Below are 19,182 nucleotides of genomic sequence, written 5' to 3'. Positions count from 1 at the left end.
TTGGGGGGGGGGGTGCCATTCTGCATCCCGATTGGTCGGTTAAGTGCTGATTGGAAGAATGGTAATCAAGTCTGACGGGCTATATCAACTCTCCTTCCTAATCGTCAGCCATCGGCAGCTTACGCTGAGCAAGAACCTCGAGGTAAAGCAGGTGAGCTCAGTAATAGCTGTAGCAGTAGTGTAGTTAGTTTTATTATCGTAGGTTGTAAGTAAGGTAGTGTATTTTAGTAATTTTATAAGTGGATAAGTTGCCACCGCTTAGCCACGCCACTAGCGAGTCATCGCTGGTGCATATTGTGATTACTGATCCGTGCCTGGGGAAAGGTCGCGCGGTCAGTGAACACAACACTCCTGTCTACCGGTTGGAGATGAAAGATGTTGCAACCAAGCATCCAGTCATCGATGAGGAGTTTCACAATGGTGAGTTCTGTGTACAGAGGCAAGGTCATCATGGGTTTGCAAGCATACCAATGGACATGTGCGTTGAGCAAACAGCCAACTGTGATGCGAAGACAAGAGGTGGACTGACAGGGATTACCACCAATAAAGGAGCTGTCCATCGTTGGATAACATCTTACCATCTGTGCGCAGAAATTGTGAGAACTTGTGAAGAGATGGCAGGGAGAAGTGATGTTGTCAGAGAAAGAAAAGATCTGGATGCTACATGCAACAGAAAAGGTGAAGAGGACATCTGCAGACTGGTATCAACAATTGAAGCTACAATGAATCCATTCAGCAAAGGTGCCGAAGAACTGGTTCATTTGACGTCTGGAATAGTTGTCCCCGAGAAAGTAGCAAAGGACTTGTCATCAGCAAGAGAAAGAGGGGAAGAGGCAGTGCAGAACTTCATAGTAGAACGTCTCCAACATGATAATGTGGGGTTTTTTGCCCCTTTGAAGAGGATGAACTTGCACACTTTTTCTTACTTTTTCTTACATTACAACACCCCAAAATTGTCAGATCTAACGTTAGTCAGAAAAACACAGGACATAACAAGAAATTTCTTTTTTCGATCTCAGCGGCATCGAAATCTAATTGCAGTGCCAACTGGAATTAATACAGAAACGTGTTAAAGAGGGAAATTATGAAATTGATAGAAACAGTAGTCAGACACTTAATCATTTCTAACTAGTTACGCCTGCAAATTTTACTTGCATGGCTGACACCAAATTCGGTGCATGGGACTGTGTGCTGCAACAGATTCCCAATGCATAAATAAAATGTGTTCATTCTATGGATTATTCGGCAACAATTTTGAAATGAGGGAATTCACACACAAGAGAATGTGTTGTGTTAGTTTTAAAGAACTTACGCTTCCACTACTCTCTGCTCGCAGAATCAAGTCAATTGGGTCCATTCTCAATGATTTTGTGACTTCTACATTGGTATTTTGTGTGTGCTTACCAAAAATCCGGAAAACGTCGTCACAGCTTACAAACGACGCCAAAACAAGGGTGAACACGTTCTAGAAATCTGCTACGAACGATGAGCTCGTCGATGCGCATGCGCACTGCTTCAAAAATGACCGCATACGTCGCAGTCCACGAGTGAACGTGCAAATTGAAGAGTCCATATTGACATTGATCAGGACATTGTGATTCTTGATGTAACTGCGCCAAAACTTCCTCACACTCACACTGTCGATGTCTGCTGCGGTAAGCTAGCCTAGCACTTACTGCGACCAGCCCGCCCAAGCAAGCGGGAGCGTCTCGGAGCTAGTTTAGGCTAGTATACTGTAAAAGTGGATATTTTCGCGCGACTAATTTTTCGCGCTCGGCGAGGTAATAAGAGATTCGCGTGTTTTTTTACCATGGTATCAAGACATCAACTACAGGAACATATGGCAACCAAAAATATTCATGTGCTTTTATTTTCGCGCCGTTTCTATTTGCGCGAAATGCACGAAAATTTCAACACTGCGAAAATTTCCACTTTTACAGTAGGCCGCGTGTAGCCCTATCTTCATATCGCGTCGAAAGACTACGGCTCAACTGACGGATGGGCCTGGGACTGGTGCGTGTGTGTACCTGTGAGTGTGAGGCTGTGTCTGTGAGTGTGAGCAGCTAGCAGTAGCAATTAGATTGTAACACAACTATTACCATAACTGGAAAGTATAAAGTTAACCCGTTGAGGACGGACTGATATTGCTACAACACACATTTCCCATAGACACCTGCCCGAGTATACTCGGGACTCGTCCTCAATGGGTTAAAGAACTTGAATAAAAACAAACATACACACACTTGGTCTAGATTGAGAACATTTTAGTTTTTCAGTTTGAATGGCAAGCTGATTCCTTGATAATTTTCAAGAAAAGTGGATCTTTCACTTCGGGCTTTTTTTGAGGAGGGCCTGTTGTCACTACATACATGTACATGTATTTCGTATAAATAGATTAGACTTTGTCACTAAGTATCTATAGCCCTTACATTATAGACATACAGATACACTAGGCTATCTATGTACAGTCTAGTACAGTATGCTATGCCTCGACACCTTCCCTTCCCCCAAACAATAACAAAAACAAAAACAAGAACAAATAAATAAAAAACAAGAAATAAATACAAATAAAACAAATTATAATAATGAACAAATTCACACCAGATAAAATGCAGTACTGGCATGTAATTAATTCCATTAGGCCCAGATGGATGTAAACCAACCGTTTTTTCCATAGACCCTAACTAGTTTAATAAATCAGTTATTCATTGCAACAACAAACATGAAAGTACATGAAGGTGTAAACACTGTTATTTGTCAAGATATTGATTTGTTCATTTTAATGCTTGTTTCATTCTTGCTTTGTATTGGTAGCACTTGGTTAATTGTTTGGGTTTTTTTTTTCAGAATGGCTCATACTCAAGCTCCCTAACAATGCCCATGATGTCTTTATTATATTTCATTTATATATCAAACCACTAATACAGGTACATGCTACAGGTAGGCACTGTAAAGCAAACACGCATGTAATGTTGCTGTGAAGCTCAGCATTTTATAGATTGCATATTTGTATTGACTACAGATCAGTTTCAATGGAGCCCGATGGTGGCCGTCCACAGCATTCAAGAAAGAAAAAAAAAAACCTGGAAAAACGTGCATGATTTATGGTTGCAGTAAACAGGTTCATCATGGATTTTTTCACTCACCGCATGCCTGGCCAGATAGCAGGTGAACACGAGCGATTCAATCCTCTGCAGAAGAAGTGGTTGTCTTTCATAGGAAGGAAGCTATAATTCCATGAGAAGGATGCTCGCCCGTACTCCAAAATTATTGTATGTAGTGGACACTTCAAGCGTGAGGTCTACGAACCATCAGATGTTATGATGTATAGTACTTGTAAAGGCTTCAGAAAGAACTGGCCTGCTTTGAAAAAAGAAGATGTACCCTCCAATGATGTTGCTCATCATCCTTTCTCCTCACTGGCCATCTCATCTTCAGCATGGACCCCATCACACAACTCTGCTCCCATTACTGTCTCATCTTGCACCACCACAAGCACCACATTTTCTTTCACTAATGAACCATACTCAAAGCTCAGGTAGTCTAGGCAGGACATCTTAGATGACCACGCCACTGCCATGCCAGCAGCGCCACACCAGGCGCAAGTAGATACACCCGCCCCTCGGCCTCCTCGGCCAGACGAGCCGACCAGCGGGTCGCCATCGACAGGAGCTTCCCCTCGTGACGTGCAGGGGGAATTTGCGACAATTTGCGACAGTTATCAAAAAGTCATCTGCCTCTTGATCTCCGGTTGAACGAATCGCAAACGGGCATCCACAGGGAGGACCAGCCCGCGTTCAATCTAGTAGCTCGTTCTGCCCATTTTGTCGAGACAACTTTCACACTTTTGTCATTAATTGACGGCGCGACGATTTGGGGGTCGCTCAGGACATAGACAATTTGTTTACTGTCTCTTTAGCCCATATGCACTATCTGCGGGACGAGTATTCAAGTTTGGTGGTTCAAGGCTCCTTCGACCGGACGACGTCGCGTTTGTTTCGGCAGCTACAACGACAGACATCCGGATTAACGGGGGTCGCTGTTGAGAATATTCATCAGGCTGCCGGGCTGACGGCGGTTGCGAACCGCGCCTTGCCTAACACTTCTGCGCCAAGGAGTTGGGGAGGAACTCATGGATTTTCTCGTTGGCAGGGGCACGGACGGTTCCCCCTACAACGATCGCTCCGGGGGTGCTTCGTCAGACGTTTTCAGCCGGTATTCCCAAAGACAGCCCTTTCCCCACCAGCCTCAAGTGGATAGAGAATAGGTAACATGATTTCCATGCCGCACCCCTCAGCGGGGTCTCTTCGCAATTTTACGGAGCGATGGCCTGTGATTGAAGCACCAGCGACAGTCCTCTCATGTTTACACCAGGGAGTTCCTATTTCTCTTTCATGTTCTCCCTTTTTCTACTCTAATCGTCCATTTTCGCAGGCAGACGTCTTTTATCGATTCTGAAATTTGCGATTTGCTTGCAAGCGGAGCGATTGAGCGGTGCACCTCTGTGCAAAACCTCTGTGCCAGACTTTGTGTCGCCCTTACATTACGTGCCGAAAAAAGGTTCAAATTTCCGTTTGATATTAAATTTGAGTCATTTGAATAAATTTGTGAATGCTCCATGCTTCAGGAATGAGGATATACCGGTAGTTGCTTACTACGTTCAAAATGACGTGTTGGAGTCTGTGGATATCAAGAACAGGTTTTACCATGTCAGAGTGTCGGGAAAGCAAAAAAAGCATGGCATAATCATATCTACGTGGAAATGACAGACTCGATGTCGCATTCTGGTTACGAGCAAAACTGGAAACAGATACGGAACAAAATAAGGACCCTTACCATGTCGTAAAGCAACATGAACAATCATACCAAGTTTTATGGGGTTTTGATTAATGGTTTGGACACAACATAGAAGAGTGTAACATTATTGATGTATATGCACTGTTTTGGTTGCCATGTTAAATTCTGATAAAAAAACTTAAATTCTGATAAATCGTTCAACTAAAATATGTTTTATTGAGTTGTATGTATTATTGTATATGTGTACATGTGGATGTGGTCTCACCTACCATGTAAACACATGTTTGCTGTATTACATCTCATTCCTGATGTGTCATGGCAAGACCTTCCTGAGGCTTACTGAGAGTCACCATTCTCCACTGTCGATACAGCTGTATCTGACTTCATTCAAGCACCTCTACATCAGCCTGCAGAAGGCTGAGAGCATTTTGATATTTGTGGTGAGGTCTCTCTTCATGAGAATCTTCCCCTTGGTGGGCAGTTGTCCACAAACCGCGCAGTTGCCATGAAATGTAGGGAGAACTTGGACCTACTGCGGGACTTGTCCTTTGTCTGTACAGATGTTGATGTGTTGACAACAAGAATGACAAGTTGAGTTTGCTTGTCACAACAACACAACTGCACATCCAAGATCAGTCTGGCCTCATTGAAATTCCACCAGTAACATCACAACCCAAGAGAAGAAGAAGACGCCCAAAATGCAGCCAGTGGCTTCCACTGTGGAAAAAAAGGCAGACTAGTGGTACACGGGTTGGAGTCTCAGCCAAAAAGAAGAAAGCATACCACAGACTCATCACAGATTACCTCTCCAAGGAAGTCACTCTTGAACAAAGCAAATCCATATTTTCTGCATTATAATGTCATTCTATTATATCTTTTTGTGTGTGTTTTGGGATTATACTACTCTTATAAATGAAAGTGACAACTACAAACTTTATTCAATCATTGACAATAAGTGTGATGCTGTGATAATGTTTAATGTGATAATGTTTAATGTTTTACTTTAGGTAGTAATGCAACATGACAAAATACATGAAGTGGACGCAAGTTAATGGAATCAGCATTATTATCATTTTCACTCACATGATCAGTACTTTATGGAGTTTCATCTGGTCATTAATAATTTGGGTTTATAACAGCATTTGACAATGTTTTACTTGTCTGTCATACAGAGCCAGGTTATTTTAATTCTAGCTATGTACCTAATGCACTCTAACCTTATTCAGGGGAGTAATTCCCTACCCCAGTTATCAATGTTGTGACAACATTTTATTACACTGAGAGTCGATCTGGCCGTTATCTGATCATGTCATGAATGCGGGAAGGAGGAGGAGACACGAGCGTTGATGATTGGACATTATGAGGAGAGATATCCAACGCAGAAAGAACAGGTAGAGTACCTCAACTATAGTAAGGCATCTCCAAACTTCTTAACAACACAGAAGAAGCAATCAACAGAGTCAACAGCAGAAACAAAGAGAAGCAGAGTGACAGAACATAAGAAATGGAAGACTGATCTCGTGTCAGTGAGAATGGAAAGAGTATTCACACCTCATCATGGCAACATATTCACAGTCATTCTAAAAGATACAGGCTGTAGGCTAATTCAATGGGTTGGCCTCTTAATTGCGCTCCGTTTGAATTAACTAGAGTAAAAGTACAGAACTGTAGAAAGCCAAAATGAGTCTGATTAGCATCCATGTTTAATTCCTTTCACTAGATCTAGTGATAATTTCTAACAAGAAAATCAATCAGGTTTGAGTTTCTTCAGTTTGAAAGTTCAAATGTAAGAAAATTTGCACAAATGTGATCCATGTGCAGGTACATACATCAATGAGAAGAGTAAGTTCCTTGCAAAGAGTTACAAGTACTTCACTCATTTACCTTTAAGCTATCAATGGACAGGGCTGAGAAACAGAAACAGGGCAGTTTTCCCGTCCAGCTCAAAAGATGAAACCCTCCGCATTGTTTCTGGACACGTCTTCAGTGCGGCACCATCAAATGGGCTATGGGAAACTTGTACAAGGTGATGGATAGTTTCAACCTAGCAAGATGTTCCTCGAAAAAGTTTAATTTCCACTTTAGCAACCATTCTGCATCACCACCAATCATTACTGTGCATAATCCTTTACCTCATCGCAGATCAGTACTACTGGTAAGAGTGTACTATATTGACAATCAAAACATGAATAATATTACTTTTCCGAACCTTATGATGTCACCTGCTAGCAGTAACTGCAAAAACATTCATTCCTGCGAAATCACCTGAATTATCCATTTCAACCATTGGGATGATACAATTAATGAAGGAGTGTCTTTACAATAGAGTAAGACTGCAAACCTACAATTGTATAGAACAGTGTACTTATCCATGTGATTCTGACAATTATTACGGATGTAGTTTGCACGAGGGTCTTCATACAAAAATGTCGTACTTTACGCTAGTATGAGCTACGAACATTCTAAATCACCATTGCCTTCCTGCCGACCAATCCTGGTGGCCTCAGCTGAACAGTCGCTATGGAAACTGCCTCCCTAGGAGTAGACGCCCCGACATCACCTCCACCAGAAGCTGACTGAGAAGCTAGTGGAGAGTGACCTGACGTAATGCCAGCAGCCAGGTGGGATGTAGAGCATCTCCCCCTCAGACAGGATGCACTCCTGAAAGGGAGCCTGGTGGAAGAGAGGAAAGGCCTCATCGTCTGCATTCTCTACATCCACCTGAGTGTGTAGACAAGAGTTCACATGAAGACAAAAAGGGGAGATTATACAGAGATACATACATAGGACAACACTGATGTGCTCATAGATTCACTTTATAAGCAATGACAACATGCTTTAACCCTAACTAGGCCGGGCTATTTAGGTAGTTGATAGAGGCGGGGGGGGGGGGGGGGGGGGGGCCTCCCAGGCCCCCCTCCAGATCTCGGCTGTCGACCGCGCGATCGCGACGAAAATTGGCACACACATTACCTATGATGTAATCTAAAATACCATGAAGTTATTTTTTCAAAAAAATCGTCATTTATGGTAAATTATGCTAATTTATGCATGATGATGCATAAAATCAGACTATTTGGTGTAAATCACAAAATAAAGCTCAAAACAGGCACATTTTTTTGTGTAGATATTCTTTTTAGTGTCCTTAGCAAATGTAATAAAAAAAATTGTGATATCAGAAAAAAATTCCTAAGTATTTATTGTTTTTTGGAATTTCTTATGTATTTCCTTGTTTTTTCGACTTTATGTTTTTCATTGTTTTTTCGATGAAATTCGTCCGCGACATCGCTCCGAACAAGAAAATATGTTATTCATTGATTTTAATCAATAAAACACCATAATAATCATGCTTTTATGAAATTTGCCAGCAAGCACAGTTTGCATTGAAATTGTACACGAATTAACGTTTTTGAGCAATTTTTGGTCTGACATGCATGTACATATTTATGCGTAATTTCGGAACCGCGCGCCCGGGCGTTAGGGTTAAAGGTAGGGAATACCTTTTACAGACCTCCCAAAATGCAGCAAAACATTAAATATGAACCTCAGGGGACTTGTTTGGGCCACTGCTGAGAAATTTGGAAGTCAACAGTTATCTACAATTTGAATAATGCACAAAACTCAACGACTCAGTAGTTCTGTGTGTCAGCCACACTTAAGCCTTTTTGTTGCAGTCTTCTGTATTTTTTATCTATAAACACAAATCTAGAAGTATAAGAGCTGATGTAATAACATATACACTTTGTAGAGTGTGTGGCAAGAATGTATATAGAAAAGCTTGTAAGTTTTGATGAACTTTCTTCACAAAATATACATGATGGACACACATAGAGTGCATGGGTCTGCAAAGGTAGCCTAGTAATGTACTAGAATTTACGGTGAGCCCCGAAAAAAATTCAATTCAAAATCTAACGGTCAATAAAAATGTACTACTGTAAATGTTACCTTCCACTTTCAATACTCTATGGGAGTTTCTAAAATGATACTCTCTTCAACATACCACTGTGTTTATACAACTCTTCATTTAAGGCATGCAAATGGGATTCCCTACCTTTAACACATCAAGCTATAATTGCAGCATGAAGTTTTCACAAGCAATAATGCGGCTTGAAATTTTCACGACTTGCCACTGGCATTCAATGCATTTAGTGCAGACGAAAACTCTTGCTTGCATTTTAATTTTGCAAATCTTGTTTCTTGGAAATTTGCGAAATCAAAATGCCCGCGAACATTACTCATATTCAGTATCAATACTGGCATTTGACAGCATCATGCACCCTCATAGACACAAAGATTTTTACTATACACGTGTAAATGCAAAACAAAACGAACTAAAATAATTTTGACTGCTATGCCATCAGCTAGAATGCCTCCACTTCTTACAGTCACATTATTCTCTCCATATTTATGCCCTTTTACTTCCACTCTGTTAAATTGCACTGATCTTGACCAGCACCTAGCAACCAAGTTATATCGCTGCAGGGCATTACTAGTTGAAGTAATGGCCAGAAATGATTTTCACTTCTATTTTTTTTTAAATCTAAATGGAAGTAGGGTTATCCTAGAACTTGAACTTCAAGCAAGATCTTGGAGGGACGAACAGAAGGACTGACAGACAACCTGATAGCAATATGATATACATACAGGGCCACAAAATATCATCCTGTAATAATTCCTTCATTATGTCTGGAGAAAAAAAAAAAAAGAAATACCTCTAAGTACAGACACAGATAAGAAGAGAAACTTGACTACAAGACGACCATCAATATCATTCCTCACTGGGATTTTGCCAGCATAAATTTGGATTTCAGTTTTTATCATCAGTAAATTGGGCAAGCGACAAACTCAAGTTTGAGTGTACTGTGTAAGAATTCCACACCAATACAGTACCAATGCAATCTAGATTAAAAAGCCAGTTAGCCTGAAGAATTACATACTGGCATAGAAACATTTTGAATGACAGACGAATACAACCTCGGGCACAACATACCTGACTAGTGTTAGAAAGCATGCCCTCGTGTGGGTAGACCATTGGAGTAAACTCCTTTGCATACAGCCTGATGTACTTCTCGCCCACTACCTACACAACATATGGGACATGAAAAATAGACATGATATCATGCACAATACGGAACTGATAAATGGCTCTTGAAATGAGAAGAATTAAATACTGACATGGAGAAATTTTGGACACAAGCAGGAGATTGTAGTTGTCTTATTAATACAAAAGCAAACAATAATATCCGTTTACTGCACTTGTTGTAAGCTTTCATGTCAAGCACTATGTCCAGAATTTTTGCCCTTTCATACTTCCAATATGATTTGCATAATGACACTCATGTGTTCTATCATACATACGTATTGGAAATAAAGAAACAGAAGGTACTACAGCACAGTATATTTTCTTTTTCAAATATTGGTATAACAACAGCAACAGCAGTAACAACAACAGCAACAACAGCAGCAACAATAACAACAATAACAACAACAATAACTAGAAAAGCACTCTGAGAGCGCAGACCTCCGCCAAGCATACAAAAAATCCTTCATAAATTCCCCCAAAATTGTCAGATCACTACCAAAAGTTAATCATTTGTTACTTGTGTCATTCTCAACCTCTTCTGCAAGTTTCATCTCAATCCGTTAACTACTTTTTGAGTTATTTTGCACACAGACAAACGAACTAACAAACCAACTAACGAACAAACCAACGGTAACGAAAACATAACCTCCTTCCTTGGCGGAGGTAATAATCAAACTAATAATATCAATCTATAAAGTGCAAAACCTACATAGTATGTACTATATTCTTCTGCACTGCACTTGATGATAATAGACAGTTAAATCAGGGGGGGGGGGGGGGACCCAGAATTCCGTCAAGAGGGGGCGCATTTACAAGATTAAAGGGGGGCACACGCACCCCTACCCCCATTTTCTTCTTTTATTTCTTTTGCTTCAACAAAAAAAATAATAAAGGGGGTGTGCACCCGTTGCGGTCCTCCCTGGATCTGCCACTGGTTAAATGAACAGGTGTGTCTTGAGTTGTGACTTCAAGATTGCGACAGCTGGGGATTTTCTGGTTTCTAATGGTACATCGCATGTAGGTATGCTTGTAACTTAATGTAGGAGAAATGATACACAGTGAAAATTGTAAAAGTTAGTGAACAGAAAGATAGAAATGACAAACTGGAAAGATGATGAATTCTGTACACTCTACATATTCATAAATATGAATGCTGAAATATAAATATCACCTGACAGAGGAGATTGTGTTTGGGGTCAAAGTGCAGCGGTGACACTGTTCCTCCTGGACCAAACCATGCATTGATGTCAATGTCTTCTTCCTCCTCCTCCTCCTCCTCCTCTTCAACGTCCTCTTCATTTCTTGCCTCTTCTCTCTCTACTTTGATTATCTCTTCTTCAGAGGAACATTTGATGTCCCTCTTTTTGCCATTGTTTCTATCACCTGTCACTGAAGGGCCACAGTCTCCTGTAGAACTGCTCAATGTTTCTGAAGCTTGATTTGGAGTAGAACTCTTTGCTGGTTTTGTGGGTTTGGTCTGCTTGGGTAAGTGGAGGCAGCAGTAGTCTGGGACACAGATGTCCCGTTTTAGCTCTGGTATCTGAAATGCAGTATGATTAACATACATGGAGATACAAAGTATAAGACACTAAGCTTAAGCCTTCAAACACCACATAAAGCTTAAGTTCAGCAAATCTAACCTACATGTACATTAACCCCAATGAAAATAGACTAGGATACAATGCAGAAAGTATTCTGTCCATGCTCTTTCAACCTTCTCTGTACCAGGAACTCTGGACAGTGTGTGCACTCTGGCAGGGCTCGACACTAACAGTGGCCCGGTGGCCCGGGGCCACCAAAAATGAAAGTCGGGCCACCAAATTTCAAAAAAGGGCAAATTTGGTGGCCCTCCTCGGGCCACCAAATTTTTTTGAAAAGTATGTCAATAAATTTGTAACTTTTTGTGCCGAAAATTAGCAGTTAAATTTGTTCAAAGGATGGATGAAAAGGACTGAATGAATGCCTGAGAGTGAATGTTGCAAGTTTGTTGGAGTTTATTAAGAGTAGATATGCCCAACTTCTAATTCTTACTATCATAAATCTTAAATATTTGACTCATTAAAAAAAAAAAAGGACTGTTAATGTTTTTTATTTTTTTTTTTTTTCGGGACACCAAATTTTTCTCTCGGGCCACCAAAAATTTGAAGTTTAGGATTTTGGTGGCCCCATCGGGCCACCAAACAAAGAAGTTAGTGTCGAGCCATGACTCTGGACAGTGTGTGAACACGATGGGTTTCTCGTTGCCAATAGAGTCAGTAAATACTCAGTTCTTAAATATCAAAAGAAGATCACTTGGTAGACATTAAACCAATCTGCAGTCCTTTTTTTAAAAGGTTCATTCTATATCAGCTAAATGACTGACCCAGTGATGATGATATTGCACATCACCAATAGACAAGCATATACACAGAAGAATAATAATGAACCCGTGTATGAAGCCATACTCAGGACAGATGACTTGCATATGATGGGCAAAATTGTAATGCTTTTCAAGTCTTAATTAGCACTATGACAAGAATAGTTAGAAAAAACATAATTTTACCAACAAATCTGGGCAAATTCTATAGCAGGTACATGTAAATCATAGACTGCTCATACTATACTTTATCAACCACAATTAAAGGAGCAGAAAGACCAGGTTTTACATTAACACTGCTTAAAGGTACAGTTTACCATTGGGAGCAGTGATTTTAAAAATGTTTGAGTTCTCATAGTTGATGCAAATGTGTAGGTCAGTTGTATCACAAAACATCCTACCACAAAAAAAAAAGAAAAAAAAATTGTGATAAATCCTAAAACATAAGGAGATATCACTATTTTCCTTAATAAACCATAACTGTAGATGGTTTAGTCTAGAAACAATTGTATCATAACTATCGTTCACATTTTGCATATTTTACAGTATGTGACATTGATTATCATAATAAGATTTTTACATTGTTTTTTGTTTATCCTTAACTCACATTTCAGAACAATTTTAAGCACTAACGCAGGGTTTTTGTTTTATCTGCAAATGGTAAATAATACCTTTAATAGCTTGTGTATCAAGCAGAAAAGATGTGAAGGAGAAGTAGAATATGAAGAAATCAATATCAATGATGTCACAAAAGCACTCCTTACCTGATCAAACAGTTGGTGCTGAGCCAGATAGCCCACTTGCCCTTTACCTAGTCTCTCCTGAAATACAAGGAATAATAATTATCAGTTACTTTTATACACTTTTTTAGCTAAGACAGGATCATCAACTGTTATTCTAGAAGTGGAAATTTTCATGCCATTATTTATTCAATTTTTTTTTTGTATCAGTGGGGACAACTGCTAAGAACTTTGCATGAGTACACTTTTAGGATGGGAATATGTTTTTTGAACACAAGTTTATAAAGATATTTGCATGTCATAATCTTGAGACAGATCAGCCGAGTACAAACTTTGGAAAATATCCTATCCCACATTCACTGCAGTACATATCTATTTCACTCAATCATTCATTTGGAGTTTATATAAATCATTATAATCTGACAACAATTCAAAATCTAGCTCAGACTAAGCACTCTGCCCTGGCAAGCAAGTTATACATCTTCAAAAGAGCATAAAATATGAGCAAATTCACACTTTGTGACAGACATGTGTGATAGCATTGACTAAAGCCCATGAGAGAAAAGTTAATATGCAAAATTGCAGATTTCACAGCCAAATCCTTTAGTTCATCTACATCGTAGACTGATAAAATGCAGATATCAAAGGGAAATTCTTTTACCGGTATTCACCTGGGTTCTGTTAATGATATACCGCTGTATGAAGTCTTCTACCGTCATGAGTGACTGAGACCAGCTATCATCGGTATACTTGGCACCTATCTCCACTGGGACTGTCCGCTTTCCCGCTACTTTGCAGAGATATGGTAAGCTGGAAATAAAAGAATAACTGATTATCAAAAAGAAATTAACAATTCAGTTTTATAGAATGACAGTGGCCCTGCTGTTGCTTCACAGCATCATTACTCAATAATGACAAGCACTTCTAATATCATGTGTTGTTTTTTTCCAAAATGATAAAAAGGATGATTATAAATCAACTCAAAATCTTAAAGGATTTGTAGATTCCTCCCATACCTGTTCATTGATATGGATAACTTAACTGTACATTGACATTAATCAATGAAAAAGACATTCCATTTGGTATGCCAATTTGTAAACCAGATACAGCAAGATACGACCTATAGTACAACCCATTTAAAGTCATAACAGTTTCATTTTCACAAAAATATGCAAGTTTGTGCATCCTTGGCATGTAAAACTATAACCTCCCATGAATTAAAGTACTGTACATCGCTCAAAGGTGGGAAACCATTATCTCCTTGACAACGGGTAATACTTCTTTTAGCATCCTTCTGTCACTATAGTTTTATCTTGCAAAGTTAACAAGTTTCAAAAGCTCTTAGTCTTTGGGATTAGTTCTGTGGATACCAATTTCAGAGGCACAATGTAGCACATGCTTCATTTGCAATGGTTAAACCTCTTGTCGGAATCCCTCTTAAATTTGAATGCATTTTCTCAGCTGTTTGGGGATAATATGCATTTGAGAAAATGCTATCTTGTATTACACATTTTTCATATCCAGCACTTATTCTTTTCAGTAAGACAAAATTTCACAGATTGAGTGAAAATTCTGCTAATTTCAGTTTCTGTGCAGTTTGGAGTATACAGTGCATACAACTGGATCTCATGGAAGACCAGTTACTTCAGGGGAGTGTGGGCTATCAAGCCATCTTGTACAGATGGAATATAAAAACGAGTTAGGAAACAAACACTACAGGTACAATGTATGTCTGTTGGTAACTCACCTCCAAGCCCGTTCTTCCCTGGCTGGCCAGTGGTCCATGGCACCTTGTACGATGACTGGTGATTCTCTCTCCATATTCTCAGCTTGAAATGAATGCAGAGAAGGGGTCACCACTCGGGGTATCTTATGACCCTTCCCCGTGCAGTCTCTATGGTGATGAGTTTTCAGTTTCTTAGTCACCTGGGATAGAATGATTATGATACTGCCTTCATACAAACACAACCTACACACAAACTTTCAAACAATACATTAACATGTACATGTATATTACAGAGCTACATTTGTACACACTAACCCATTTTTCTACATGTCTGACCTACACATACAGGTTGTATATCTGACGGGCCAGTAGGTACCTAGTTTTTGTTTGTTTGCTTGTTTGTTTTTTGTTTTTTTACCAGTCCATTCTGAAAAAGTCAGAAAAAGAAAAATCTGAGAGTGATTTTTACTGGTCCTGGACCGTCTGACCAATGCCAGTGTGCAGCATTGCATAAATACACAGTTTTCTTGCTTCATGCAAATATTAAGCATCTAATTTAGTACTTTAATAAGACAGAAAAATGTATGGTTTCTCTTCATACATGTATTTCTTCCTGCCTGAAGAAATGTGTCTGCTGACAGGCTCTGGCCTCTATGGAAGATTGAGACCATTCAGTTGGATATATTTCCAAGAGTCGTCAGAATTACTTCCTTTTTCTTTTACTTTGTATGACTTGTGCTCACAGGTAGATAAACTAAAGCTGCAAATTGAGGTTGGCCAGCCAGGTGAGGGCATCCCCAGTTGTCTGAGGGATATCACCCACAAGCTTTTTATTTTTTGGCGGGGGGGGGGGGGGGGGGGGGGGGGGGGGGGGGGGGGGGGGAAGGGGGCGGGGAGGGACAGTCATTCACAAGGTGCTCCACTGTCTGATACATCCACAATAGCAAGCAGAGCTGCCTTTTATCTTCCACTTGTGAAAATTGGTGAGCAGATAATGCATGGAGTGTCCGTATGTGATGTAGTCTCTTCCCTTCTCGGTGACATATCATTGGGTATTTTGTCAGATTAATTTTCCTGACAAATCCTAGTCAATTAGAAGCAAGGATTTCAGCAGATTAAGACAGCTTCTTAGGGGAAAAAATCTGATAAAACACTTGATCTATTGCCTCCCTGATATTGGTACACACCACAGAATGTTAAAAATGTAGAATGTAGAACGTCACGCAATCAACATACCTGGCAAACTCTTCCTGGCTCTTCAGCTGCTCTGAGTCCCTGATCAGAAGTCCTCCCTCCTCTAGCATTGGCAGGGTGGATGTTGTCAGTTGCTATGGCAACCTTGGTTGTAGATCCATGGAGGCAGGATGCCAGCTGAGTGAGAATTCCATTCATGATTGGTGCTCCCATGAGAAGACCTCTGTCACAGGCAGAGAGTGCCTCCTACTGGTAAACAGTGATTGAAAACAAAAATGAAATGATGATGAGTTTGACTTGCAGGAGTTACTTGTGCACAATAATATTACGCCACACTGTAGCACTTATTTAATTCACAAGAAACTAAACGCAAGATACCAAAATGCATTATATTCCGAGTCATACAAGGCTGCCCAATTGTATCATCTTAACTACAGAATCCTTGTGACTTTGTGTGTGGTCTCATATTCCATTAACATATTTCTACACAAACCATGTTGTAGACATGAGTCCAAATTTTCAATGAACTGGTGTAGAATCAAGCAGCATGTTTTCACTGAACACATCATTCTACATAAGTCCACCGTTTGTTTTTTTTGTGTAAATTGAAATGAACTATTACCCATCTATTACGTTTTGTCCATACTGCTTCAAATTGTAGCCTGAATGGAATGTCTTCATTTGCACGAGGCGAGGTCAGCCTGTGTCTCCAGACACTAAATGCTGAGGTTACTGTATAACAGGGAGTGAAATCACTAAGTAGATCGTAAATGAACACACCCTGATGTTGGGCATCTTTATCTGGTTCTCATAGATACACATGACCTTCAGCAGGGACGCATACGAGAAAATATGTCGCCATGCCAACTTGACATCTTTCCAGTGTCCTGTAGATACAAGCAAAGAGATTTTTACAGTGAACACAATGCAGCAAATACCTTCTGTATATCGATGATAGTTTGCCACAGTGGAGAAAGAAAAACTTGATAAAGTTTACAACAGCTGGTGATAAATGACAAAAATGATGGTGAAACACTTTAACTATTGGTAATTCAGTTTAGAACACTTACATATCTGGGTAGTGGGGAGGGCAGAGCTACCAAGTCTCACGCATTCTGAGTGAGACTCCAGCATTTAGGGGTCGTCTCACGATCTCACGCATGGCACCCATTTTTCTCACGCATCGGGCAAAGTCTGCAATTTGGGCCCATAATAAGGAGCATAGCTCAAAGGATTAAAGTGATAGTTGTAATTGAAGGTATACTTTCCTTTTGCCTTTCAATAAGTTAAAAAATAGTCACTTAAGTATGCACCTGATCGTACCATTAAGAGCTAAAAATTGAAAAAGCTCCCTACCTTGGGAGTCCAAGCGCACATTCGCTCGCCAAGATGCCGAGTCACGAAAATCTCACTCATAAAAATGTTTAATGAACTTGGCATCCCTGGGAGGGGGGGAACTATTCACCTCAGTAAAGAAGTGGATCACTCCTGAAGAAAACTCATTCATTTCAATGGTGATATTCTTAAATTAATTCACTTCTAAATTGTGTGCTTGAGCTCCTTAAACCCACTGAAGACAACTTCTGAGAATACTCAGGGAGGTGTCTACATGTATGGGAAATACAAGTTATAGAAAACTTTGTTCGTCCTCAACAGGTTAAAGACAAAATTTCAACCACAAGCATACCACACCTGTATTAAGCTTCTCCCACACAATGTCAAGGACTTCTCCTGATTGCTGTAGTGCAGTTATGTGGTCACCGTGGTAACACTCATGGGCACACTCGTTCAAGAGGAATCGGACTGCGCTGGACCCAGGAATGGATGCCCAGTCAATCTCTGAATCCAGTTCCAGACTTTGCCATGATGGGATAAGGGAATCCATGATACTCAGTGTTATTGTTCTTTTCCTGTCCTTTCTTGTTTGTTTCTATCCAGTACAGGGCAGAAAGATAAGAAAAAACAAAACAACTTCAAACATTTACTTTAATAGCAACTCAACAAATTTCTACAATACTTATATTGTACATATCTCAATAGTTTAAATAAGTTCAGACGGGGATCCTGAACCTTAGGGGTAGCTATCTTTGAGGATAGACTAGTTTAGGCACCATGTAGACACACTTGTTGATAGCAATAGTGGACTCTGTGCAGAGACTCCAACTCTCCCGTTTTCGACGGGAGTCTCCCGCCGAAAGCCCATTTTTGCACAATCTCCCGTTCTCCCGTTTGAGATTTGATTTCTCCCGCCCTGGCTCTGTGTCTCCCGGTGGAAAGGATTTCTTACTTCTTTCTATTGTATGTTGAAAAAATAAGCCTTAGATAGCACCAGAGAACATCTAGAATCCTAGGAACTTCACGCTTCGCACATATCAACTTGGAGTCTCCCGTTTGCTAGGGGTTTCGGGCGGGAGAATCTCCAGATCAGAAGGTGCTTGGGGTTGGAGTCTCTGTCTGTGTTGGAGTTTAACTCAAAGATAGCTATCCACGCACCACAAGATATCTCAGGGCTTACAAGCGCTGTATCAAAGAGCTGCAGGGAATCCCTGATCGAGTGTATTTTGTGGACAGAACTTGTTGACAGGAAAGTGTGGTTATGGGGTGGAGGGGGGGGGGGCAGGGAGCCTACGGTGTATCCTTGAGGATAGCTACCATTCCTTCTCGAGGACGAGCTTCGTCACATGAACGCATGTCGAAGATCATCATCTGAACGTATACTATAGGAGTTTATACAATAAATTATACTGTGTCATCATGAATGAGCTGAGATCTTTGAAACAGATTTGCTGTTTTGATCTTTTCCAGCATATCCCTGTAAATCCCAAGGAATAGTTGCTGAATTCCTGAATACAAACTTTAACAAAGAATGTCAAACATGCTACAAACTAAAGCAAGTGGCCCAATGTTCGACATCATAAGCAGCGAAAGCAAAATAGCGTGCATGATCCGAACGCTTGCGATGCAACCATCATTTGACTCCCTGTACTCATTGTTCGACCCCATATGTCTGTTCTTCCACATTCGCGACGTGCGCTCGCCCTGCCTATGTGAAAGTATTAGTGCATGTGTTACGCGCGGGTGAAACTGCATGACATAGTACATCACACTACGAGAGCGCGGAACTCCATGCAGAGACTCCAACCCCAACCACCTTCTGATCTGGAGATTCTCCCGCCTGAAACCCCTAGCAAACGGGAGACTCCAAGTTGATGTGTGCGAAGCGCGAAGTTCCTAGGGTTCTAGATGCCCTATGGTGCTACCTCAGTCTTATTTTTTCAACATACAA

General features: G+C 40.4%; 1 pseudogene; it reads right to left on the bottom strand.

The window, feature by feature from the left end:
- Positions 1-7,268: 7,268 nt before the first annotated feature.
- Positions 7,269-17,781, bottom strand: LOC139734932 (lysine-specific demethylase 8-like; annotated as a pseudogene).
- Between the last annotated feature and the right edge of the window lie 1,401 nt (positions 17,782-19,182).

The sequence above is a fragment of the Diadema antillarum genome, unplaced genomic scaffold, assembly GCF_040938485.1.
Source record: "Diadema antillarum isolate AM-2024a unplaced genomic scaffold, OU_Dant_1.0 seq00000552_RagTag, whole genome shotgun sequence".
In the NCBI taxonomy this organism is placed as follows: Eukaryota; Metazoa; Echinodermata; class Echinoidea; order Diadematoida; family Diadematidae; genus Diadema; species Diadema antillarum.
Note: the sequence above shows the minus strand (reverse complement) of the source record. Positions and strands in the feature narration are given on the sequence as shown.